The 27,075-nt window shown below is 41.8% G+C and overlaps 2 long non-coding RNA genes across 2 annotated transcripts in view; both read right to left on the minus strand.

Annotated features, from left to right (window-relative positions):
- Positions 1-19,512, minus strand: part of LOC110935809 — a 74,610-nt gene extending 55,098 nt beyond the window's left edge. Inside the window, exon 1 of the long non-coding RNA XR_004881343.1 lies at positions 19,423-19,512. This is a non-coding gene — a long non-coding RNA (uncharacterized LOC110935809). The remainder of the gene's footprint in view (positions 1-19,422) is intronic.
- A 906-nt stretch (positions 19,513-20,418) lies between these two features.
- On the minus strand, positions 20,419-21,471 carry LOC118487319. Its single transcript, XR_004881360.1, has 3 exons — positions 21,350-21,471; positions 20,556-20,634; positions 20,419-20,468 (listed from the first exon to the last, which is right to left on the minus strand). It is a non-coding gene; the product is annotated as an uncharacterized LOC118487319 (long non-coding RNA).
- Positions 21,472-27,075: the final 5,604 nt, after the last annotated feature.

Genomic DNA, 27,075 nt, shown 5'->3' on the forward strand with positions numbered 1-27,075 from the left:
GGGAATTTACGGGGGAGAAAGGTGCTGTTGATTGTATCACCTGGCTAGATGAGATGGACACTATTGTGGACATCAGTGGGTGCGCAGAGAAGGATGTGGTGAAGTTTGTGTCCCAGTCATTTAAGGGCGAGGCCCTGGCATGGTGGAGGGCGTTGGTGCAGGCATCAGGTAAGTCTGCTTTATACAAGATGACATGGGAGGAATTTATTGCTCTCATTAAGGAAAACTACTGCCCTCAGCATGAGGTTGAGAAGATCGAGGCTGACTTTGTGTCACTGGTAATGACGAACCTGGACTGCCAGGCTTATTTGACGAGCTTCAATACGATGTCTCGCCTGGTTCCGTACCTTGTGACACCAGAGTCTAGAAGAATCGCCCGTTTCATTGGGGGCTTAGAGCCTGCGATAAAGGCTAGCGTGAAGGCCTCCCGGCCGACGACCTTCAGGTCAGTTACTGACCTCTCCTTGTCTCTAACTTTAGATGCTGTCCGTCTGAGGACACTAAGGAGCAAGGAGGCTGAGAAGAGGAAACGTGAGGATGATACCTCACGAAGGTCAGGGAAGAAGCACCGTGGAAACGGTGAAGGCAAAAGAGGGTCGGAGGCGAAGAAAGATGGGCAAACTGGTGAAAGGCCCAACTGCAAAATCTGCAAGAAACCCCACTCTGGGAAGTGCAGGTTTGCATCAAATTCACAGTCACAACCAAAGACTCCTTCCTGTGGACTGTGCAAGTCCAAGGATCATAAGACTGTGGAATGCAAGAAGATCAAGGATGCAACCTGCTATGGTTGCAACGAAAAGGGGCATATCAAGAGTAACTGCCCTAAGAACGCCAGGAAACCGGAGGAGACCAAGAAGACAAACGCGAGAGTCTTCCGCATGGATGCAAAGGAAGCAGTATAGAACGACAATGTGCTTACAGGTACTTTTCTCGTAAATAATATATTTGCAAGAGTACTTTTCGATTCTGGCGCTGATAAGTCCTTTGTAGACCAAAAGTTTTGTAAACTATTGAACATGCCGATCAAAACCCTAGATATGAAATACGAGGTAGAGTTAGCAAACGGCACGATAGAAACCGTCTCCACTGTTCTAGAGGGATGTGAAATGTCCATTAAGAACCATTCTTTTCCTCTATCTCTACTTCCTTTCAAACTAGCGGGTTTCGACATAGTCCTAGGCATGGACTGGTTATCCCGTAATCAGGCCCAAATCATTTGCGGCAAAAGGCATATAGTATTAAAGACCCCGAGTGGTGAATCGCTTACCATTCGAGGAGATACGCAGTACGGATTGCCCGGGGACGTATCTATGCTCAAAGCTTCTAGGTGTTTGAACAGAGGCTGTGTAATTTACATGGCTCAGGTGTTAATTGAAGAACCTAAGCCGAAGATCGAGGATCTTCCTGTCATTTCTGAATATCCCGAGGTTTTCCCCGAAGAACTACCTGGTTTACCACCAGATAGACAAGTGGAATTCAGAATAGATATCATACCAGGAGCAGCTCCTATAGCTAGAGCACCTTACAGGCTAGCTCCTACTGAAATGAAGGAACTGAGAACCCAGTTGGATGAATTGTTGGCAAAAGGTTTTATCAGACCTAGTTCATCTCCTTGGGGAGCACCTGTCCTATTTGTAAAGAAGAAGGACGGATCGATGCGGTTGTGCATCGATTACCGTGAGCTGAACAAAGTTACCATAAAGAATAGATATCCTTTGCCAAGGATTGACGATCGGTTCGATCAGCTGCAAAGAGCGAGCTACTTCTCAAAGATCGACTTAAGGTCGGGCTATCATCAGCTAAGGGTCAGAGATGAAGATGTACATAAGACAGCATTTAGGACTCGTTATGGTCATTACGAGTTCCTAGTGATGCCTTTTGGGCTCACAAATGCACCGGCTGCGTTCATGGATCTCATGAATCGCGTCTGCAAGCCGTATTTGGACAAATTTGTCATAGTCTTCATCGACGATATCCTTATATATTCCAAGAACCAAGCTGACCACGAGAAGCACCTCCGTTGCATTCTCGAATTACTACAGCGTGAGAAACTCTACGCCAAATTCTCGAAATGTGAATTCTGGCTACGAGAGGTTCAGTTTTTAGGTCACGTTGTGAGTGAGCGTGGTATCCAAGTGGACCCCGCTAAGGTAGAGGCAGTCATGAACTGGCAAGAGCCAAAGACGCCTACCGAAATTCGTAGTTTCCTGGGATTGGCAGGATACTACAGGAGCTTTATTGAAAATTTTTCGAGGATTGCTGCACCCTTGACCTCCCTAACCAAGAAGAAGGAAAAGTTTATTTGGGGCCCAAAGCAGCAAGAGTCCTTCGAAGTTCTGAAGCAGAAGCTAAGCAACGCACCTGTGTTGACATTACCGGAAGGTACAGATGAATTCGTAGTTTACTGCGATGCATCACACACAGGCATGGGGTGTGTGCTTATGCAGAAGGGCAAGGTGATTGCCTATGCTTCAAGGCAATTAAAGGTGCATGAAAAGAATTACACCACCCATGACTTGGAGTTGGGTGCCGTTGTATTTGCACTGAAATTGTGGAGGCATTACCTTTATGGTATTAAATTTGTGATTTATTGTGATCACAAAAGCCTCCAGCACCTGTTCAATCAGAAAGAGTTGAACATGAGGCAGCGTCGTTGGATGGAAACCTTGAATGACTATGATTACGAGATCAGGTTCCATCCCGGCAAGGCGAATGTAGTCGCTGATGCCTTGAGCAGGAAGGAAAGGGTAAAACCTATTCGAATCAATGCCAAGAGCATTGAGGTCAAGAACAATTTAATTGAAAGGATATTAGCTGCATAGCGAGAGGCTGTGTTGGAAGCTAATTATCCTAATGAAAAGTTAGGAGTAACCGAGGAGCAGTTGACTCTTAGCACGGATGGAATCCTTAGATTAAACAGACGAATATGGGTTCTGATTTATGGAGGACTACGAGATGTTATCCTCCAGGAAGCCCATAGTTCCAAATATTCTGTCCATCCTGGTGCAGACAAGATGTATCAAGATTTAAAGGCGAACTATTGGTGGATAGGCTTGAAAAAGTCTGTGGCCGCCCATGTAGCAAAGTGCTTGACTTGTGCTCAAGTCAAAGCCGAGCACCAGAAACCGTCTAGCTTGCTACAACAGCCTGAGCTTCCCGAGTGGAAGTGGGAATGTGTAACTATGGATTTCATAACCAAGTTACCCAAAACCAGGAAAGGAAACGATACAATATGGGTTATAGTCGATAGGCTGACTAAATCAGCTCATTTTCTACCCATCAAGGAGACGTATAGCTCCGATATGTTAGCCCAACTTTATGTTGATAAGATTGTAGCCTTACACGGCATACCTGTGTCTATTATCTCCGACAGGGATACTAGATACACGTCTCATTTCTGGAAGAGTTTCCAGCAATCTTTGGGCACGCGTTTGAACTTCAGTACGGCTTACCATCCACAGACGGACGGTCAAAGTGAGCGTACTATCCAGACGTTAGAAGACATGCTTCGTGCATGTGCGATCGATTTAGGTGGTAACTGGGATAAGAATCTACCCCTGATTGAATTCTCCTACAATAATAGCTACCACACCAGCATAAAGGCTGCGCCTTTCGAGGCATTATACGGTAGGAAATGTAGATCGCCTGTTTGTTGGGCGGAAGTAGGAGAGGTCCAATTATCGGGACCAGAGATAGTTTTCCAGACAACGGACAAGATTGTCCAGATCCGGGAACGTCTCAAGGCTGCCCGCGATAGGCAGAAGAGCTACGCTGATCCAAAGCGTAAGGATTTTCACTTCGAAGTGGGTGAAAAGGTGTTGCTTAAAGTATCACCCTGGAAAGGGGTGATGCGTTTCGGCAAGAAAGGTAAGCTGAGTCCGAGGTACATAGGACCTTTTGAGGTCATTGAACGTGTCGGATCAGTTGCCTATAAATTGAAATTGCCTGAAGAGCTCAATGGAATCCATAAGGTGTTCCACATCTGCAATCTCAAGAAATGCTTCGCCGATGAATCATTGGTAATCCCGCATACAGATGTGCATATAGATGAGAGCTTAAAGTTTATAGAAAAACCTTTGTCGATTGAGGATCGACAGGTGAAAAAGCTTCGAAGAAAGCACGTACCGATTGTAAAAGTCAAATGGGATGCTCGTAGAGGTCCTGAATATACGTGGGAAGTCGAAGACACAATGAAAGAAAAATACCCCTATTTATTTGAGTAAATCTCGGGTCGAGATTTATTTTAAGGGGGTGAGGATGTAACACCTCGAAATTTTGTGTCCAATAATGTGTTAACACGTGTCATTTGATTACACGTAGCATTGATATTAAATAAAGGACTAATATTGACAATCCTTGAAAGTATATAAATTCAAGGGTTATAAATGTCAATCAAGGGTAAATATACTGTATAGTCACCCTAAATGATGCTCATACCTTCAAACGAATAAATCATGGATCGTACGGAAGCGAAACACGAAAGAAAGTGAGAGATTACAAGCTACAGGGGTTAACTGTGTCAACATGTTTAATTATACCTCTGAGTGACCCTTTAACGTTCCCAAAGCTTTGTAACAGTGTTATACACTCACTAAAATATAATATATAAATTTCGCAAGGTTTCGCTATGAAACAGGAAAGTTACGATCGAATTCGTAGGAGAAGGGTTAAAAGCGTCAATAATATAAGTTAAGGCCTTCTGAATAATAAATAAATTAACCAGGGGCTTAACGATACGGGTAAATAACGCGAGGTCCTTAATTGTAATTAACCGAGGGCCATATCGCAAAGTTACCCCTTCAAACCCGAAAGGTCAGGTAATTAATTACCAAGATTCTTAATCATTACAAAAAGATTTGAAAAAGATTTAATTTTAACCCCTTACGGACCGTAAAGGGTATGCCTTACGGACCGTAAGGAGGGGGAATGATTGTATTGGATCCGCCTATGGCTTACGGACCGCAAGGCCGAAGCCATACGGTCCGTAAGCGATGCCCAGCGACAGATTTTTGGCTGTTGGCTGTTTAAAGCGGCAAAACACTCAATGATGGGTCTTCCAGACGTATGGGCGCCCCCTACTCGACCCATAACACTTAGGGACACCTGCCCATGATCCATAAGCACTTGTAGACCCTTGTGTGATGATCTTGGACCATGTCTTTGGCTATAAATAGCAAGCTTGTGTTCATAAGTTCATCACAACTCAAACTCACTCATCTGATCATTCTAAAGCTCCCAAGCATTTCTTCTCTGCTCTCTAAGCAAGATACAACTTCTGTTAGTCGTTCAAATCCATTTTGGTCTTATATTTCCATAGATTTAGCTTATAAACTCAACCGTCGTAACTAACGGTTGTCATAACGATAATTCACAAATGGTCCAGTGAATTGTCGGATCAAAAGTAGTTTTGAGTTGGTATTTATGTGGGTAATAAACCCCTAAAAGGGTTCCCTCTGATCACCACTCTAACTATGTCAAATGTCGAGTCAAACGTGAACTTAAAAAGTCAACAGAAAGCCATTTTGCCGTTTTATACATAAACTGTAAAGTATAAGCTATGAAACCTGTTTTGGCACTCATAAAACATGATATTAAGTATATAAACTTGTTTACGCTCGTTTGAATCGACCATTTGCTATATTGACCCGGTTCGGAGCCGAATGTCGCAAAAGTTTGACTTTTTCTTTGACTTCAGTTCTGACCCGTTTTAGTGAGGTATAGATATGCCTTAGGACTCTCTTAGGACCAGGTTACATGATGGTATAGACCTCTGTGATCGGTTCATGAATTGTTCGAGTCTTTTACGCATTTCCGTTAATCGCCTAAAAAGTTGACCGTAACGGCCTTTTAAAAATAAAACGAGTATTTCGGACACGTGAACGGACTATAACCTTGCTTACTAAATTATAAGCATGTCCTTAAAGTTTCACGCCAATCCGAGGTCTAGAATGAGAGTTATGCTAAATAGCGCGATTAAAGTAAACTTTTGTAATAAACGCCGCAATTAGCATAACGCCCATCTAAACCAAGATTTCGTCACCAAAACTTTTACCCACTGTTATAAAATAATATTTTTGGAATTTTAAAGATTTTTAATAATTTTTACCTTGCTCATAACCTGCGGTTATGGCTACGGTTCGGTAAATACCGAATATGCCCTTTTCGGCCAAAACTTGAGTTCTACAAGGTCTTTTGACCCGATTCCAGTTGCTACTGATTTTAAATAATAAATAAAGTATTTTAGACTTTATAAACTGTTCAGGAAACTCAGATTTCCTGTAGAACTCGAAAAGCTCTTTAAAAGTCTTTAAAATGACCGAAAAGCCCCTACGGGGCATAATATTAACTTAAACTCGTTACGGGCACCACGGAAGGTATCCTACTGATACCACAACCTCTTTAAGGCATATTGACTTAGGAAATAAGCGTAGGACTCTCATGGTTAACCGTTTCGCCTATTAAGCGCACGGTTCGGCTTATGAAACTAGTTTTCACAAATAAGCCGATACGGGTCAAATTATATTATTTGAACCCCAAAATCCAGAGTGTGAACCTTGAACCCATATAAAACAAGTCTCTGAACTTGTTTGGGGCATAATCACATTCCATTCTCGGTTTTCGCCTTTTCACGCGATTAAACCATATTTATATTCCGGAACCAACCGGTCTAGGCTACGGCCAATATAAAGACCCGTTAGGATTCTAAGAGGTTAATTAAAACCTTCGTTCCAGATTAGGAGCCCAGTAAAAGCTATCGGTGATTTAATCAAATTAAGGAATAATACTTGCAAAGGTAAATACTTTAACTTATTTCCCCTATACGGGCTTGGGTTACGGTATGTTAATACCGCTTGGTTGAGCATTATATTTTTCCATCGCTTAGGTGGTTAATTAAATAATATGATCGGCTCATTTAAACAGTTTTGTTTCTTAAAAGCCTTTGGGGGGTTTAATGACCGTTGTCCCGGATATCCTTGGCATCATTTTACGAAATGGCCACGACCATCGACATCCCGGTGTAGGCGTACACCCGGTATACATTGTCGACATTAAATTAAAAGACGTAGCCGTTGGTTTTTATACTACGGTTTTACGCAATGTGGTGTGTCTATAAATCTTTAACCCGGCACGACCCGGGCTACTGAACGCATAAAAGAACATGTAAAACGTTCACAAGATTTTAATAATTTTCCCAAGTTATAAAAGAGTTTGTGCCTTGTGCATTCAAATCAATTTTAATAAACATTTTCAAATGTGTCAGTTGAATGTATTTACCAGTGTAAACTGACGTATTTTCCCCAAAAGATTAAGTGCAGGTACTATACGAAATTGGCTGGTACTAGCTTCCTAAGCATCACGAATAGTCTCGCAAACTCGATGCCGTATCTGAATGAACAATATTTTATTATTATTTTGATCCGCTGTGGATATATTCGACTTCTGTAATACATTTGATATTACAACCAGAGGTTGAAGTATATATTTATCTTTAAGCTTCCGCTGTGCATTTATATAATTGTGAGGTTTGACTATATTGTTGCCAACATCGTCACGGTAATCCCCCACCGGGCCCACCGGTGAAACACGTGGAAATCGGGGTGTGACAGTTATACCTCTAGCTCGGGGCTAGGGAAGAATCTAGGCGAAAATGTGGTGGATAAAAGCAAGGTAACGAGGTCCTTCCGCTTCCGTTTGCTCCAAGACTCCTAATACGTGACCTTGAATACTTGTGTGATGTTGGAATGGATTGAACAAGACTCGACAATGGATGTAGGAGAGGGAGAGGCTTCGGCCGAGAGCTCTTGGAGGGAGAGAGAGAGTGTTTTTGGTTGATGTGTGGTGAGTTATGATCTTATGTGTTTAGTGTTAGTATTTATAGACAATTTCAAGTTCCAAATCCAATGGTTAATGTGTCTTCAAGATTTGAGACAAGATTTATTATTATAATCAAAAGGGTACTAGTCTAGTTACAAGGGGACCGAATCGGCCCAAGGGGGGGGGGGTGTCTTGGTTCGATTTCAAGTGTTTAGTTAGAGTTTAGTTAGATTAACTAAGTTAGATTAGGGGTTAACTTAGTCAGTTACATGTTGCGCTTTAACGCGGGTGTTAGGGTAATCAGGGACCCTAACTGGCTCAGAAAAAGATCAATAATATTTTTGTCAATATTTTCATGTTCCGGGTTTAGTCCGGTTGTTCGGTTGGATGGTAATCCGTTAAAGTGCTTAAGTAAGCTTTTAAGCGTCGTTAATAATATTTTTAGTGACACAATTTATTTCCAAAAGTGTCTGGAATACTTCCCCATGTTTTGGCACTTTATCAGTTAGCCAGAAGCTAGTATGTTAATAAAAGTGCTGTGTTTTGTGCTTAGAGTACGTTTTAGGCACATCCAATCATTATATCTTATTCCTAGAGACGCAGTTCTACAACCCTTGTATCCCTACACTCACTATGGGTGTAGTAAAATATTTCTGGCTCATACAGGCCTTTAGAGGCAGTGTCTGCCTGATGCTGGCTTTATCAGCATGTTCAATAGGTTATCCGTTCTAATGCTACTGTGCTTTTGTGCATCATGTTTGTCACTAAGGTTCAACTTGTAAATAATGTAGTGACGGCAATCAAAGTATGATGCAGGAATATACAAGTGCTAGAAATCAAGTAGCAGTTCATTGGCAATTTCAGTTAAGCACAGTAATTAAGCAGCAATTATTTATTAATTAATTCATACGGATACCTGGTTTAGTGAGGGTTGTCACATTCTCCCCCCGTTAGAAAAATTTCGTCCCGAAATTTTAAGCTACAAGCAGAGCTTAGGAAATAAGTGGGGGTATTTCTCTTTCATTTGGTCCTCACGCTCCCAGGTGAATTCAGGACCATGTCTAGCATTCCAACGAACTTTGACGAGCTTGACACTGCTCCGGCGGGTCTTGTTAACTTTCCAATCCGTGACCTCGACAGGTTCTTCAACGAAATGGAGCGTGTCGTCAACATGAATTTCGTCGGTAGGAATGACAACGGTATCTTGTGTTGGACTTCTCTTCAGATTGGATACATGAAATGTATCGTGAACACCATTCAGTTCGGCAGGTAGGTCCAACTTGTATGCTACTAACCCGATTCTCTCCAAGATCTTGAACGGTCCAATATACCTCGGGTTCAACTTTCCACGTTTCCCAAAACCCGCCACACCCTTCCAGGGTGATACCTTCAACAAAACTATCTCACCAACCTCAAACTCTAGAGGTTTCCTGCTTCGATCTGCGTAGGCTTTCTGCCGGTCACGAGCCGCGCTGATGCGATCTCGTATCTGTGCGATCTTATCTATGGTTTCCTGTACCACTTCAGGACCAACCAACTGTCTATCACCTGCGTCAGCCCAACAAAGCGGCAATCTGCACTTGCGCCCATATAAAGCTTCGAATGGCGCGGCACCAATACTGGTGTGGTAGCTGTTGTTGTATGAAAACTCAACCAAAGGCAAATGCTTATCCCAGCTACCGCCCAAATCCATCACACATGCTCTCAACATATCTTCTAGTGTCTATATCGTCCGCTCGCTTTGGTCGTCGGTCTGTGGGTGAAACGCAGTGCTCAGGTTCAACTTTGAGCCAAAAGCTTCCTGGAAGGATTGCCATATCCTTGACACGAACCTTCCGTCTCTATCAGAGATAATCGAGAGAGGTACTCCATGGCGTGTAACAATTTCTCTCATGTAAATTTCAGCCAGTTTGCTCGTATTATCCTTCTCTCGGATAGGTAGGAAGTGTGCTAACTTTGTTAAGCGATCCACTATTACCCAAATAGTGTCATGGCCTCTTGGCGTTCTTGGCAACTTCGTAATAAAATCCATAGAGATTTGTTCCCACTTCCACTTGGGAATCTCTGGTTGCTGCAGAAGTCCCGAAGGCTTCTGGTATTCCGCCTTAACCTTGGCGCATGTTAAACATTTGCTCACATAAACAGCAACATCGCCTTTCATCCTAGGCCACCAATAATAATCTTTAAGATCCTGGTACATCTTATCCGCTCCAGGATGGATAGAGTACCGCGACTTGTGAGCTTCATCAAAAATAACCTTTCTTAAACCTCCAAACAAAGGAACCCAAATCCTTTTCTCAAAACACAATGTTCCTTCCTTGTTTGGTACCAATAACTTCTCCATCCCACGGAGATACTCTTCTTCAAGGTTTCTTTCCTTGAGAGCTTCTTTCTGTGCGGCACGAATGCGCAAAGAAAGATCGGTCTGAATAATCATCTCCAAAGCCCTAACCCTTATGGGTTTGATCCTCTCTTTTCGACTTAGGGCATCGGCGACCACATTCGCCTTCCCTGGATGATACTTAATCTCGCAGTCGTAGTCATTCAACAGTTCTACCCATCGTCTTTGCCTCATGTTCAACTCCTTCTGGTTGAATATATGTTGGAGGCTCTTGTGATCTGTGAAGATTGTGCACTTCGTACCATAAAGGTAGTGTCTCCAGATCTTTAAAGCAAAAACTACTGCGCCAAGCTCCAAATCATGCGTGGTATAGTTCTTTTCGTGCACTTTCAGTTGGCGTGACGCGTAGGCAATAACCTTTTGGCGTTGCATCAACACACAACCCAATCCTTGACGCGATGCGTCGCAGTATACCACAAAATCATCTGTACCTTCTGGTAGAGCTAAGATTGGCGCGTTGCAAAGCTTATCTTTCAATATCTGAAATGCTTCCTCCTGTTTGATTCCCCAATCAAACTTCTTATCCTTCTGCGTGAGGAGCGTCAATGGTTGAGCGATCTTTGAAAAATTCTCAATGAACCTTCGATAATAGCCAACCAAACCCAAGAATTGCCGAATCTCGGTTGGCGTCTTTGGCGTTTCCCAATCCTTGATCGCCTCGATCTTGGTGGGATCCACGTGGATTCCATCTCCGTTTACCACGTGCCCAAGGAATTGCACTTCTCGTAGCCAAAACTCGCACTTAGAGAACTTGGCGTACAACTGTTCCTTCTTTAGCAGCTCCAGAATGGCTCTTAAGTGCTGCTCGTGCTCAGCCTTCGTCTTTGAATAAATCAAAATATCATCGATGAATACAATCACGAACTTATCCAAGTACGGCTTACAAACTCGATTCATCAAATCCATGAACACTGCAGGTGCGTTTGTCAAACCAAACGGCATAACGAGAAACTCGTAGTGTCCATATCGAGTTCTGAAGGCTGTCTTCGGGATACTCTCCTCCTGTATCCGTAGCTGATGGTATCCAGATCGAAGATCGATCTTTGAATAGAAGCTTGAACCTTGTAGTTGGTCAAACAGATCATCGATTCTTGGCAGGGGATACTTATTCTTGATCGTCAGCTTGTTCAACTCTCTGTAGTCAATACACATACGGAAACTGCCGTCCTTCTTCTTGACAAACAAAACTGGAGCTCCCCAAGGCGAGAAGCTCGGTCGGATGAATCCCTTGTCTAACAACTCTTGAAGTTGTGTCGACAGTTCTTGCATCTCAGACGGAGCAAGTCTGTAGGGTGCCTTAGCCACAGGCGCGGCGCCTGGAACTAAGTCAATGCGAAACTCCACTTGCCTTTGAGGCGGCAAGCCAGGCAAATCTTCTGGAAAGACTTCTGGGTATTCCCTCACGACAGGGATGTCTTCGATCTTTGGCTCAGCAGCCTTCTTATCTACAATGTGTGCCAGAAAGGCAGCACATCCCTTTTGCAAACACTTTCTTGCCTTCAGGCAGCTAATAATCCTCAACGGCGTCTCACGCTTCTCTCCGTGAACAATAATGGTCTCACCATCATCGGTCGGGATACGAACGACCTTCTCATGACAAACTATCTCGGCCTTGTTACTCGATAACCAATCCATCCCTACTACCATGTCGAAGCTTCCCAACTGGACTGGTAGTAGATCTAGAGCGAACTCGCGCTCTCCCAACTCGATTACGCAACCTCGAATCACCTCATTAGCTTCTACTAACTTCCCGTTTGCTAATTCGATCGAGTATGGAATATCTAACTTACTAGCGGCTAACCCAAGCATATTCTTAAATTCTAACGACACGAAGCTATAATCGGCGCCGGTATCAAATAAAACGGATGCATAGCGTTGGTTTACAGGGAACGCACAAGTGACAACATTGGGATCCTGGCGCGCTTCCCTTGCTTCTATGTTGAAAACCCTTCCGCGGGCTTGGTTCAATTCCGGGCAATTCCTCTTGTAATGCCCAACATCACCGCAGTTGAAACATCCGGGCCTCTGCCCGTTCCCACCATTGTTTCCAGCCTGATTGTTTCCCTGATTTCAATTCATGGCGCCCGCTTGGTTTGCGTTGTTGACTCGGTTCCCATCACCTCCATGGTTTCCTTGGGGGCGGTTCCCATTACCACCACGATTATTCCTATTCCCAGATCCTCCTTGGCCTCCCCGGCCAGCACTAGCCCAACAAAAATCCTTCGTATGACCAGTCTTCCCACATGATTCACAAACTCTTAGCCTGCAACGACCAGAGTGATGTCGTTGGCATGAGTTGCACTTGGGTTGTGCACCCATATATCCCTTTCCTTTCTTCTTACCAACTGTATCCTGAGCTGGCGCGTTCTGCTCTCCTTTCTTAACCACCACCCCGGTGCCCTGCTTGAAGTTTGAAAACTTCCTCTTGTTTCCTCCAGATGACTCCACATGAGTCTCCTTCTTCTTAGGCTCCACTTCATCAAACTTGTTTAAACGAATTGCCTCCTCCGTAAGAGCCACACTCAAATCAATGGCTTCAGTGATAGTTGCAGGTTTGGAGGAGGTCACCATGCTGATGATTTGAGGAGCTAATCCCCAAATGAAGCGTTCAATTCTCTTGAACTCAGGTGTAACCATGTAGGGTACCACATGCGACAAGTCGTGGAACCTCTGAACATACTCAGCTATCTTAGGACCTTCCATTTTTAGATGCCAGAACTCGGTCTCCAATCTCTGAATTTCAGCGCGAGAACAGTACTTCTTGCGCATGAGTTCTTTCAGCTCGGTCCAAGTCAGTGCGTATTGAGCAATGGCTGCAGCATATTGAGCAATGGCTGCAGCAATGACTTGCTGTAGTTCGTCCTGAGTAGTGGGCATTGGCTGAGGTTGACGTCTTGGCGGCATCTTCTAAGGATGTGTTTACGTCGGTCAGGCCATAGTAAAGCGTACGTATATAGTAATAGTAATAGCATATAACATCTCATGTTATCAATACTTCACAAATACTAATCACACAACATCCCATGTCACAAATATTATACAAACAACATCCCATGTCATAAAAATATACACAACATCCCATGTCACAATAATGTAAATAAGCAATCAAGCGAATCAAATATGATGAGAACACTGCGATTGCCATATATATCGAGACCACAACGTAAGTGTATCAGTACATCACTGTGTCATACAATCATCAATCAACTAGGGGCTACATCACCCCTGCCCAAAAGCTATATCAAATCAGTGTCAAATACATCAAATACATCAAGTATGTGTCAAAAGTCAGTATCATCATGTAGTCTCCAAAATGCTGTGCAACCAAAAGCAATCGCGGTCCTCTCACCAACGTCTACACAAGCAGTACTGATGAGCTCTATTCAGATGGCGGTGGAGGAGGGGGAAAGTAAGTGTAAAGCAAGCGGCGTAGCTGAAGCCAGTCCTCCTCCATAGCCTGCTGAGTGCGAATGACAGAGGCAACCTGCTGCTCTAGTGTAAAGAGACGAGCAGCAAAATCTGGGGGTAATGATCGACATGGCTGAAGAGGAGGGTGTATCTGATCATGGCATGAACATGGTGGCAGCTGAGCTTTCTCAAGCTCCTGGAGACGCTGCATGTGTGACTCATGCTGATGAACGAAGGACATCAAAACGTCCTCTATAGTGTGTCGCACATGAAACGGATGGTATGGATCAGTAGGTGGCACGGCTGGTGGTGTCGACCAAAGCAAAGGCTCACTGGTGGGGTCAAACGGTGCCACATGAAATGGTGAAGTAGAGGGTGGAACAGATGACATCTGGGGCATGAAGGGAATAGACATCGGTACGTGCCCAAAAGGATGGGCTGAAGAGCCCTCTCCAGGCCTCGCTGGAGGTACGAACTGAGGAACCTGAAAAGTGAAATCAACAGGTCGTGTAACAAGGATCTGAGGGGGCAAAGGTGGAACGTCCTCATCAGCAGGTATCCAACCGTGCTGTGCATGCTCATCCGGTGGATCCATGTGGTCTGCAAACAGTACGTGCTCAGGCTCAAGTGGAATGGGATCAAATGGGGGAGCAACAATAGGATCAACTGGTGCAATGTGCTCAACAGGTATATCAGCAACAAAAGGTGGAGGAACAACAGGATCGACAGCAACAACATGATCATCCTCCAGATGATCATCAATGGGCGGGTCAGCTAGAACGGGCTCAACAGGGATGCCAGCATGTACGGGGTCATGCTCGGGCATAGGATCTAGAGCAGCTGCCTGCTCAGGAGCCAAGGCAGGCTCATGGTCATCAAAAGCCATATCAAAGTCGAACTCAGGATCAATAGGGTCAACTGGATCAGCGGGGTCCTCCATGAGCTGGTCCATCGGGATAAACTCGATATCATGATCCGGGTCGAATCCCGGAGGAAAAATGGGATCAGAATCCTCTATGTCGTCATGCTCAAATGCAAAGCTCGGAATAGGTGCTGCTGAGGATGCCTGGTCAGGATCCGAGTCGTGTGCAAAGTGCTGTGCGCTCACCTCGTGAGAAGGTGCGGATGCCACAGACTCAAAGGAGTCTGGGACCGGTGAATGTGCGGGTGAGTCCTCGGCAGGGGCATCAGCGATCATCAGAAGATCGCCAGCAGGAAGTAGGGCTGCGTCCGGGATCTCATCCTCTATAGGCTCATCCTCAAACAGATCGATATCGCCGTCAGCCTCGGCGTCAAGTAGTAAGTCATATGCGGGATAAACGGCTAACGGTATAGGAGCCGGAATCACAACTAAGGGTAAGTACTCAGCAGGGGGGCCATCCGCAGGCTCATCAGCTCCCTCGGGTAGTGCGAAGGGCTGGAAATCGTCGTCATCCGTGCTGGTGGAATCAGATGTATGCACCTCATGCTCCGAAGATGGGAGGTCATCAGATACGATAGGTAGGGGTCCGGTGGTGTCCGAGTCACCTGTGCCTGGTGAGTCCATGTGTCTGTAACACAAGCACAAATATGCACAAATAATCAATCATACAATCAGGTAATCACATAAGTCACCAAGTAAAATATCACATAATTCTCCTAGTCCCACTAGCTTCCCAGCCTCCCAGACTGCTTTTCCTAGTCCCACTAGCCTCCCAGTCTCTCAGACTGACTCCCTAGTCCCACTAGCCTTCCAGTCTCTCAGACTGACTCCCTAGTCCCACTAGTCAATTCTCCCAGCCTACCAGACTGACTCCCTAGTCCCACTAGACAACTACCTCAATCCATTAGATCGAGCCTCGGCCTCCCAGACCGAGCCTCAGTCTCCCAGACCGAGCCTCAGCCTCCCAGACTGAGCCTAAAAATAATAAATAAAATGCGCTCAACATTTGTTTATAAAAAGGTTTTTGATCTGGGCTTAAGTGGTATGCAGTAAAAATGTTTTCGTGAGAGCCCTATTGATCATAGTCTAGACTCGAGAAGGAATCCTAGTTCGCTATGATCAGAGCTCTGATACCAAGCTGTCACACCCTGGCTTTGCGGAAGCGTGGTTAATTTGGTGTGACTTCTTAATACCATGGCTTAATCATAACAAAGCTATATGAATTGAAAATATGCAAGATCATCCATTAAAATAAAAATACCATAACATTGTCTTAACGGGATAATACCCTAACAACCATAAACTTGTTCACCAAACATTACAAATTCAAACATAACATAAACATGATTCAAGGACTGTGACTTGTCCAGGAAAGAGTCACATTCCCCAAACCCTGGATGACCTCGGTGACTAATGCAGCGGAAAACATGTCATACCGTGCCAGATCTTTAATTCCCTGAAATACATGTAAGTTGAAAAATCAACAATAATGTTGAGCGAGTTCATGTGTAAGTGAGTAAATAAACCTTTGTATTTATCAAAAACCCTGGTATGTAGCAAATAAGGAAAAAGAGATCACCAATGGTTTGCAAGGCCATTGATATGTGTGAAATGCAAGTAGGAAGACTCAAACCTAGCGGATTTATGCGTCGGGCACTAAGTCACCCCGAGGTCCGTTATGCTGGACCTGGGGCTGGGCTCGCTACACCCAGATAGATCTACCGCTCCTGTCCCTCGGTCCTACCATGAGGATTAATGGCCTCAAGTTTCCGCCTACCCATTCACATGATCTAAGTAACCAACCTCCTTACGCTAACCATACCATGTATAAAGTATTCATAGACATTGTAACATGTATTTCACCCCCGCAGTTTAGAAAATTGAAAACAGTTAAGAGAAAAGGGGGACATGAACTCACAGTCAGTGCGTCGCTATACCAAGTAATCCGGATGTCAGGCAGCTGTGCAACGACCTACATGTGCTAATTCTATTAGACGGATGGCCGTGCCTTAGCTTTATAGTTTAAGTTTTTGGGAAATAGTTAGACAACTATTTCGTGTTTATATTTTGCATGTACTTGGTAGTTAATCTCCTTCCCAAGGATGGGGGATTTAATACATGTGTATTTGTATTATATCATTAAGTCCCACTTAATATATTTTTACTTCTACTTCCAAAATATAGATATTTTTCTCAAAAATATTATATTTTCACTTCACATAATACTTCCAAAATAATGCGTTGACAAGATACACGTTCATGAATATTTCCGTATAATGCGTAAGTTACGTTTTAACGATTAAGTGGTAATAATAATTACCGTTGTAACTTATATGTTTGTCGTGTAAGCGTTTGTATTATTTTGGAGCTGTTATCGTTCGAAATATTATTTTTTTCTCTAAAAATAATATTTATATATTTTCACAAAATAATCATAAACAGTGTTGTGAAAAATATATTTACCAAATATATATTTATCACGTTTAGTTTTGTGAAAATCCCACCTCCGAATATTTGTAAATAAAGTCGTCGCGAAATATATTTTGAAAACATATCAAAAATAATTCTAACACTTGTAAATAATTCTAAGTGTTAGATTTTAGAAAAATTTCTCCAGAGTTTCCCCTGTAACTGGAGGTGGCCACGCTTTCTAGCGTATCATTTTCTTTTACAAAATCATTTCAACACTTCTTTAATCAATCAATCAATTTCCGACACATCAAACTAGTCGACAAGTATGTAAAATCGCATAATCACATGAACTTGTGGTTTTTCCGAAAACTATAGTGTAGATCCCGTTATATTTTGTGGATCTATGTGTAAAATAACTTAATCCCGTAAAAACCTCGTTTTTTAGAATAAATCATCCTTTACAACTTCCCGTCATCTTTTTCAAAGATTGTTATTTTGTCGAAACTTTTCATTTCACAAGTGTTTATACACTTATGGTTTGTAAAAATCATATTTGTTAGTGTGCATCCGACTTTTATAAAACATGATTTTCTCGACACTTGGTTCTACGAAAATACCACTTGCAGATACGTAGATCCGCTAGTTTTAAATACTATTTTACAAGTAAAAACACTTTTACACAAGTTCATGTTTCTCGTGTGGTAGAGTTTCACCTTTTAACCCTTGTACCGATAGAAACAAGCTTATGTCAAGATCTAAGATCTTAACAAAGTTGGGTTAAACGATGATCCGAGCCACCACAACGTAGATCAGGCCTAAATAATCACCATATTTAAACACTACAACTTTTACACAACTTATGATCTTTTAACCAACAAGATTCATGTTTTTAGTAGACTTTAAAGTTTCAAAACGCAAGTTTCCGCATTTTAACCGTTACAAATCTTATTAACCACTTTAGATACGTTCGAGAATGAGTTTTAAGTGTTATACCTCTAGCTCGGGGCTAGGGAAGAATCTAGGCGAAAATGTGGTGGATAAAAGCAAGGTAACGAGGTCCTTCCGCTTCCGTTTGCTCCAAGACTCCTAATACGTGACCTTGAATACTTGTGTGATGTTGGAATGGATTGAACAAGACTCGACAATGGATGTAGGAGAGGGAGAGGGTTCGGCCGAGAGCTCTTGGAGGGAGAGAGAGAGTGTTTTTGGTTGATGTGTGGTGAGTTATGATCTTATGTGTTTAGTGTTAGTATTTATAGACAATTTCAAGTTCCAAATCCAATGGTTAATGTGTCTTCAAGATTTGAGACAAGATTTATTATTATAATCAAAAGGGTACTAGTCTAGTTACAAGGGGACCGAATCGGCCCAAGGGGGGGGGGTGTCTTGGTTCGATTTCAAGTGTTTAGTTAGAGTTTAGTTAGATTAACTAAGTTAGATTAGGGGTTAACTTAGTTAGTTACATGTTGCGCTTTAACGCGGGTGTTAGGGTAATCAGGGACCCTAACTGGCTCAGAAAAAGATCAATAATATTTTTGTCAATATTTTCATGTTCCGGGTTTAGTCCAATTGTTCGGTTGGATGGTAATCCGTTAAAGTGCTTAAGTAAGCTTTTAAGCGTCGTTAATAATATTTTTAGTGACACAATTTATTTCCAAAAGTGTCAGGAATACTTCCCCATGTTTTGGCACTTTATCAGTTAGCCAGAAGCTAGTATGTTAATAAAAGTGCTGTGTTTTGTGCTAAGAGTACGTTTTAGGCACATCCAATCATTATATCTTATTCCTAGAGACGCAGTTCTACAACCCTTGTATCCCTACACTCACTATGGGTGTAGTAAAATATTTCTGGCTCATACAGGCCTTTAGAGGCAGTGTCTGCCTGATGCTGGCTTTATCAGCATGTTCAATAGGTTATTCGTTCTAATGCTACTGTGCTTTTGTGCATCATGTTTGTCACTAAGGTTCAACTTGTAAATAATGTAGTGACGGCAATCAAAGTATGATGCAGGAATATACAAGTGCTAGAAATCAAGTAGCAGTTCATTGGCAATTTCAGTTAAGCACAGTAATTAAGCAGCAATTATTTATTAATTAATTCGTACGGATACCTGGTTTAGTGAGGGTTGTCACACCCTGTGGTTTACGAAATTTTGGATTTGGTCCCTATCTTTTCGAAAGTACAAAGATCGTCCCTGAGGTTTGCAATTTGTAACGCATTTGTCCCCAGCTTTTTCCAAAAGTACATGATTGGTCCCTATGGTTTGCACTTTGTAACACATTTAGTCACTAACATGCTAAAACCTTCAGATTTGTTGGCTGGGAACTAAATGCATAACCAAGTGCAAACCACAAGGACCATCCGTGTACTTTTGGAAAGCAAAAGACAAAATCCAAAATTTTGGTAAACCACAGGGACCATCCGTGTACTTTAATCTAATATTGCATTTTAAGCATAAGTATACCTTCAGCCGCCAAATTTGCAATAACTTTCACAGCATGGATTCGCACATCAGGGTCTTCCGCTTCAAATAATGATAAAATCTTTTGCAATCCAATTGTCACAGAACATATTTCGTTAACAAACAATATAAAGTATAAACACACAAATAAAACACTATTCGTACAGGAAATATAATAATCACCTTGCTTAAATAGTTTTTCCACCAAGCCCTTCTCTTGCTTCCTAAATGCTTCATCTGCGGTTGCCTAACGGGAGAGATGAGGGAACCCATGTCTACTGTCATTTCTGCACTATGATCACCACTCTCCAGCTGTTTTCTTGTCTAAAAAGCAAAAGATATATAGTCAGACATTTAACAATTAACACATCATATATCATACATCATCATTAGAATCAAAGCTTAACTGCAGTAGCTGATTTTGTAAAACAGATATTTCTTCTTCAAGCTTCTCCGTCTGATGAACCTCGTCTTTCAGCATCTTGCGAAGCTTTACGATTTCTGCGTTTCCCGCCACAAAAGACAGTTTTTTATTACAAAAACAACATGTTTCGTCAGTTCATCTATCGATTCCTCAGATAACGCACGTAGAACACTCTAAATTTTATGATAATCTAATGAGTAAAGTACACGGATGGTCCCTGTGGTTTACGAAATTTTGAATTTGGTCTTTATCTTTTTGAAAGTACAAAGATGGTCCCTGTGGTTTGCAATCTGTTACGCGTTTAGTCCCCAGCTTTTTCCAAAAGTACATGGATGGGCCATATGGTTTGCACTTTGTAACACATTTAGTCACTAACATGCTAAAACCTTCAGATTTGTTGGCTGGGAACTAAATGCGTAACCAAGTGCAAACTACAAGGACCATCCGTGTACTTTTGGAAAGCAAGGGACAAAATCCAAAATTTTGGTAAACCACAGGGAGCATCCGTGTACTTTAATCTAATATTGCAGTTTAAGCATAAGTATACCTTCAGCCGCCAAATTTGCAATAACTTTCACATCAGGGTCTTCCACTTCAAGTAATGATTAAATCTTTTGCAATCCAACTGTCACAGAACATATTTCATTAACAAACAATATAAAGTATAAACACACAAATAAAACACTATTCGTAAAGGAAATATAATAATCACCTTGCTCAAATAGTTTTGCCACCGAGCCCTTTTCTTGCTCCCCTGAATGCTTCATCTGCGGTATGTACAAAACAGACATCTATAATCAAATAGGAAAAGGAAATATTAGGATTTTTGTTTACTTGAACTTCAGAATTGATGAAACCATTTCGAGTCTCTATGCCAATGATGTATTGAAGGGGGAAATGAAGTACTACAACAACACCCGTCAGTTGTGCCAGTTCTATAATTATGTAAAAATCATGTCAGCAATCATGTCAATATTTTAAAGAACTTTCATCGATATTTTTTCTAGTGATGTAATTTTTGTCATTATAGTCCTTGACATCAAGAGCTCACCAAGTCTTTTATATATTTCATCTATGTTTGTATTTCTTTTAACAATATCAAGTACATAATTTCATATCTTAAACAATCCCACAAAAGAAAAATGACAACTGTATAACATAATATTCGCATTTTAATACAATCTAATATAAAGGAACCTGAACTGATTAATCGACATCATCTGAAACCCAAACAACGAAATCCATATTCCAAAGTGAAAATTCTATTCAATAAAATCGATTGTCAACAATGTTTATTGCGTTTCAAGAACGTATGTGGATCGCGATTAATATCCACCTCAAAAAATAAATCTTCAGAACCAAAACAGATTTCGCAATTAGGGTTCCTTTCTCATCAAATCAACTTTGTACTCAATCTTTGAGCGCATTTGGATGATAAATCGAAATAACTTTGATTAAATCCAAAAATAACGAAAATCGTTTAAAATGGAACGACAGAGAACATACCTTGACAGTTCCAATACATGAAGCTTGAAGGTTAAATCACCGGAGGTTATTCAGAATTGAATGATTGTGGTGGTTGCGTGTCGATTTAGGGTTTCGTATCCAGGGAATGAAGAGAAGCGGCAGATAGGTTGGGAAGAAGAATGAGGGATTTAGGTTTTAGAAGTTTTATATACCCGGGTCAAAAAACCGGGTATGGTTGTCCCAATTCGGATCCCGTGGAAAAATACAAGGATTCCCTTATTTTCCCGCCAAAAATCTAGTGTGGTTGAACCATATAGCGACACGTGTCCCAAACCTTATTCATTTATTATATATATAGATGAGGCTAGTAAAAAAGAGAACCAAGGAAAACTGGGCTGAAAGTGGGAAGGGCCATACACAATCCTTGAAGCACATGAGGGTGGATCCTATAAACTGGCCGACACGGAAGGCAAAAAGCTTCCCAGACATTGGAATGGCAAGACCCTTAAAAGGTTCCATGTCTGATCAAGAAATTTTAGTTTGTATTTCAAGAGTTTTCCCATGCCCACTTTTTGTAAAACAATATCTCTTGAATGAATGGTGATGTTTTATCAAATTTGTCTTTCTATCCTAAGATCAGGTTGAGAACCTAGCAAAAAACTCCATGGCAAGGGCCATGTACGGGGATGAGCTCCCAGGCCATATCGCTCAATAGGTTCAAGGGTTGATTGAACCTATATAAGGGGTGAGTTCCTAAATCAATACTACTCCATGAGACTTATAAAATTATTAAAGAAAATAAATTTGTCTCATAGACGGGTCTAAACAGCCTTCACCAAATGTTCATTAAGCCTTAGAAAACTTATAAAAAAACAAATTATTATCAATAGGGTTATGAATCAAAATCAAACTAAGGAAAGTTATAGATAGGATAGGTGCTATGTCTTCTTGTTAAAAATACCAAGGCTAAGTGACTACAGCACTGAACCCTTTAAGGTATAAAAAACATAAAGACAACACAAACTCAACAAAGACAATGCCATAAACATAAGAATAATTGAAGTGGCAACACAACAACACAACAGTAAAAGGTTGTATACAACCCAAAATCAAAAATACAAACCAAGGCATCAAGTCACAAAAATAAGGTAGCAACCGGAAGCCTCGAAGGCTTCAAGCGTATCCCACAAAGCTGCTTTACAAAATATACAACTACATCTAAAAAACCACAACACAAAGCAAGTAGTAGAAAGTTAATAACATAAGATAACAAGCCTTAAAGGCTTCCAAATGTTCAAACCAGTCAAAACAAACCTTAACGGTTTGTAAACATAACAATTGTTATAATAAGCCACCAAGGCTAACAACCATCAACAGAAACCTTAAGGGTTTCTACAAAACCTAAAATTGTATTAGAAACATACAAACCATTAAATTGTTTCGGGGTGCTAAGAAAGCTACGAATATTGTTTAAACATCAGAAAGAGGCTTAGAAGCCCCAGAACAATTACCTTTAGCCTTCTTGGCCTTCTTCAACTTCTTGGCTTTCGAACCACCATCATCACCAACTGCTGAACCTTCGAGGCTTGCATCCTTGGAAGCATCAGGTTCTTCTGAAAAGGTCTCCTCACTATCCCCTGAACGAGGATGCTTCCTCGAAAGGGAGTCAAGCACTTCAGCACAAATCTTTTCATTAAGCCCATCCGGCTTCAGCTCTTGTAAGACAGAAAGAGGTTTACCAAAACAAGTTGCAACCTGACATACATATGGGTAAGTCAACCTCTCCATCTGCTGAACGGACTCCTTAAAAACCTCGGAAGCTTCAGGACGGTACATGGGAGACTGCTCCAACGGCTGACCAGATTCATGAAGTTTATAACCAGCAATAAGACCCTGATGTTTCCCCAAGTTTAGCAGTTTGGTGTAAACCTCTGCAAGAGAAGAATTGAATTCCTTGGAATGCAGGAGATAGGTAACAACTTGGTGAAAGCCTTGCTCAATGAGCCACTGGTTATCACTAGTGGCTTGAGCAACCGAAGCCTTCAAGCCTTTCTTCTCTTCGTCAAAGGCCTTCTGCTGAACATCTAAGGCTTCCCTATCAGCTTTCAACTTCAACCGATCAGCTTCAAAGCTTTTCTTGAGATCGTTCACCTCAATCTCATGTCTCCTTGTTAACTCTCCAACCTTCTTCACCCAAGCCTCCTCCTTCTTAGAGAACCCCTCAACCTCCTTCTTCATTGCAGCCATAGAAGCTTTCATTTTATCCTTCTTCTTGGTAGCTTTCTCATACTCCTGCATACCTTTTTTAAAGCGAGTAACACCCTCAGCCAACAGGGTCGAAAGTTTGCAGGAACTTAATCTCAACCTTGAAATAAAATGATCAGCTTCCATCTCAGAAATAGCACTCCAGACACTAGGGGGAGCAAAATGGGCTAACACCTCAGCACAAACAGCTGGATCCTTGAAGCTATCCCCAACCTTCACATCCCAGTTGGGAACAAAAACCTCTTCAGCTTCAGGACCCTCCAAGCTTTCAACACTTTTGCCCGATGAACCCTGAATGGCAGGAGTGACACCTTTCTTAACCAGCTTCTTCTTCTTCTTCTTCATAGAAACAACCAACTCTTTCTCCTTACCCTTCCCCACATCAACCTCAGGAACCTGTTCCACAGATACCTCAATGTCATCACTAATGTCAACGGCTTCTGAGCCAGAAGGTTGATCAGCACCTTTCAAGCGACGGTTTGAACGACGGACAAAAACCTTGGAACCCGAAGCCTTTGTAAAACCTTTAACATTAGGAACACCCACATAACTAGAACCCTCAACCTATGTTCAGATCCCCTAACAACCGCACCTTCACCCGGAGTAGCCGTAGCATCCCCAAACATAACATCAGAAGTATCATCACTCTTAATAAAATCAAGTGCAGACATAACTACAAAATAAACAAAATAAAATGTATAGGCAAACAAAAATAGGAACATAACAGCACAACAAGACAAATGCATACCCTGCCCGTCTCGCATAAGCACCGGATCTCGATCAGGTTTGCCCCACAACTTACTGAGGCCCAACAACACCAGTAAGTGCTCAGGAAAGGGACGAAGCCTTGAAGGGAACTCCCTGAGAGTTTCAAGAAAACGGGTATTTATCTCGGAAGCAGAGGGTTCAGGTTCATTTAAAACGGCATCCGGATGCCTCCAAATAAGCTTAAAAGGAACAATTTCATCGGAGTCCCAGAAAAACCGATCTTTCCAAACACCAAGACTAGAGACCATAGATGAAATTAAACAAGTGTCAACTTGAGATGTTTTGAATGTAAACCAGTCACCATTCCTGGGCAACTGAAAAAGCGACAGAAGGATAAAAGAGTGGGATCATACCCGGAAGCCCGTCACAATACTTCAAAGTGCAAAACCATAGCCAGACCCTGAGGGTGAATCTGGCCAAACGACACACGATAATACTCAAATATGTTCAAAACAAAGTTCGAAAAAGGATGACGGAGGTTTGAAAATTCAAAATGATGACAATAGAGGGCAATAGAACCAGGGGGACATTGATCGATCGAAAAATCACATCCCGGTGCAACCGGTTTAAACCTCAGCCCAATCCCCCATTCCATACAAAAGTTTTCTACTTCCTCTTGGGTTAATCGAGAAAACGATTTCGCTAGATCTTTACGAGCACCCATGCTAAAAGAAAATAACTAGAAATATGGAAATCGGAACTAACATGGAAGAAGAAAAGGAAAGGAAACTTGAGAGAAAATGTGTGAGTGATTGTTTCTCTTCTAAAGGATAAATCTAAATTAATGAAAGGAAAAACGTTATAATTACACGGAGGTTATTAAAACCGCCGCCTGACACAAAAGAAACTGCCAGGCGTTATATCAACTGTCTTGTCAAAATTTGAATATCAAAAAGCTCAACCGCTTCCAACCTTTCAAGCCTTCAAGCCTTCAAGCAAAGTAAAACAAATGTACAAAAAGTCAGACGTATTTGTGCCTACACCCAAAAACATCTGACTTGGAGGGCTGCTGACGGGGGTAGCTCAAACCTCAATAAAATGACTAAGAATACATAACAGCTTGAAGGGTTAAAAGGTTTAAAGGTTTAAAGCCCGGGAACTGAGCTAAGGCAGCACGTGTACAGTAATCAGTCATTTCACTAATTACTTGAGCAACTCTCCCAGCCGCAAAAGCAGAACATGTGCACAGAGTGTAGTCTTTTATCCGCAGGTCCAAACACTTCAACCCCTAAAAAGGTAAGTCCTCCACTGCAAGCAGGATTCACTAGTCTGAGGTTTCCTCTTTGAGCGATCTCTTCCTCTATAAATGACACTTCATTTAGTGCATTTGAGACATTCCGATCAGCCCTGATTTCCTTGGGATCTATGATCTTGTTAGTGTAGAATGTCTATCGCCTTCGTCAATTGGAACCGTAGCTGAAATAGAAGTAAAATAGGCTTTATATTGTAATTTGTAAGCAATAGGCAAGGTGGAATTATTGTAAATAAGGGGAAATCCCTTATAATCTTGTACCTATAAATAGGAGCCTTAGGGTTTAGATTTAGAACTTTTGCCACATTAGAGCTTGGAGAGCTAGGTGCTTAGAGAGAGAAACTAGAGAGAGAAAGTGGCAAAACGTGATTCACGGAGCTTGTATTCGTCACATCATAAATAGAATCACCGATTAGTGTACGTTATTGTGTGTTCGGTCACGCACGTTCACGGATTCCGCACATCGAACGTTCGTTACGCAATCGAACGGTGTCAAAACCGATCCTACAAGTGGTATCAGAGCTAGGAGCTCAATTGCACGATCAAACACATTGATTCGTACCAGATTTCAGCCGATTCAGATCCGATTTCATCATTTCTTCATCTTCTACATATTTTTCACATTTTTTTCTGAAAAACGTCAAATTGAACAGGTTTTCACGGTCCGATTCGTCTGAATTTTTAACATGTTGTGCGAAAATCATTGATTTACAACCCTACCAAGTTTCGGTTCAAGTCTCCTAGCCGTTTAGGAGAAATCGAAGTTTTTAGGTTCGTTTTTGCGATAACAATCAGATAGGTTCGCTCGTATAAACAACATAGGTTCGCTTATTCGGTAGCAATCAGGTTCGCTCATTAGGGTTCGCTTCTGTGAACAATTTTTAGATTCGCTTGTAAAGACAACTGCTGGTCCACTCATATGTTTAGGTTCGCTTGAATGAACATGTGTGGTCCGCTTTTGTGATCAACAATTGGTCCGCTCTTAAGTCAGTTTTAGTAGTCCGCTCTTATGGTCAATATATAGGTTCGCTCATAAGACCATTTCATAGGATCGCTTATCTGTCATCTTCATCGCTGTGTTGAATAAATAAACAAAACAGTTGTCGACCAATTGAATTTTTGATTAATTGAGTGTGTCGGCTAAGTATAAACTAAGGTCCAATCACTTTTGAATACACAAAATGGTTAGTAAATGCATTAATTTTTGTCGAACAAGTTTATAACTTAGTGGAGTGTTTGGCCTAATCATATTTGAACATTTGGACTTTAAGATAGAGGCCCAATCAGCTTTGAGATAATCATTCAGCTGTTACTATTGTTCACTCAAATCTGAATTGAATGCATCTTGAAGACCCAATCGTATGTGAAGGTGGTTAAGTGGCCCAATCATTCGGCCCAAAGTTTTCACGTGAAAGTAACAGCTTTTATTGTTCACTAATGTTGTCAGCTTAGTGGTTATTTCGGCCCAATCAAGGTTTAG

This window comes from Helianthus annuus, chromosome 2, assembly GCF_002127325.2.
Source record: "Helianthus annuus cultivar XRQ/B chromosome 2, HanXRQr2.0-SUNRISE, whole genome shotgun sequence".
Lineage (NCBI taxonomy): Eukaryota > Viridiplantae > Streptophyta > Magnoliopsida > Asterales > Asteraceae > Helianthus > Helianthus annuus.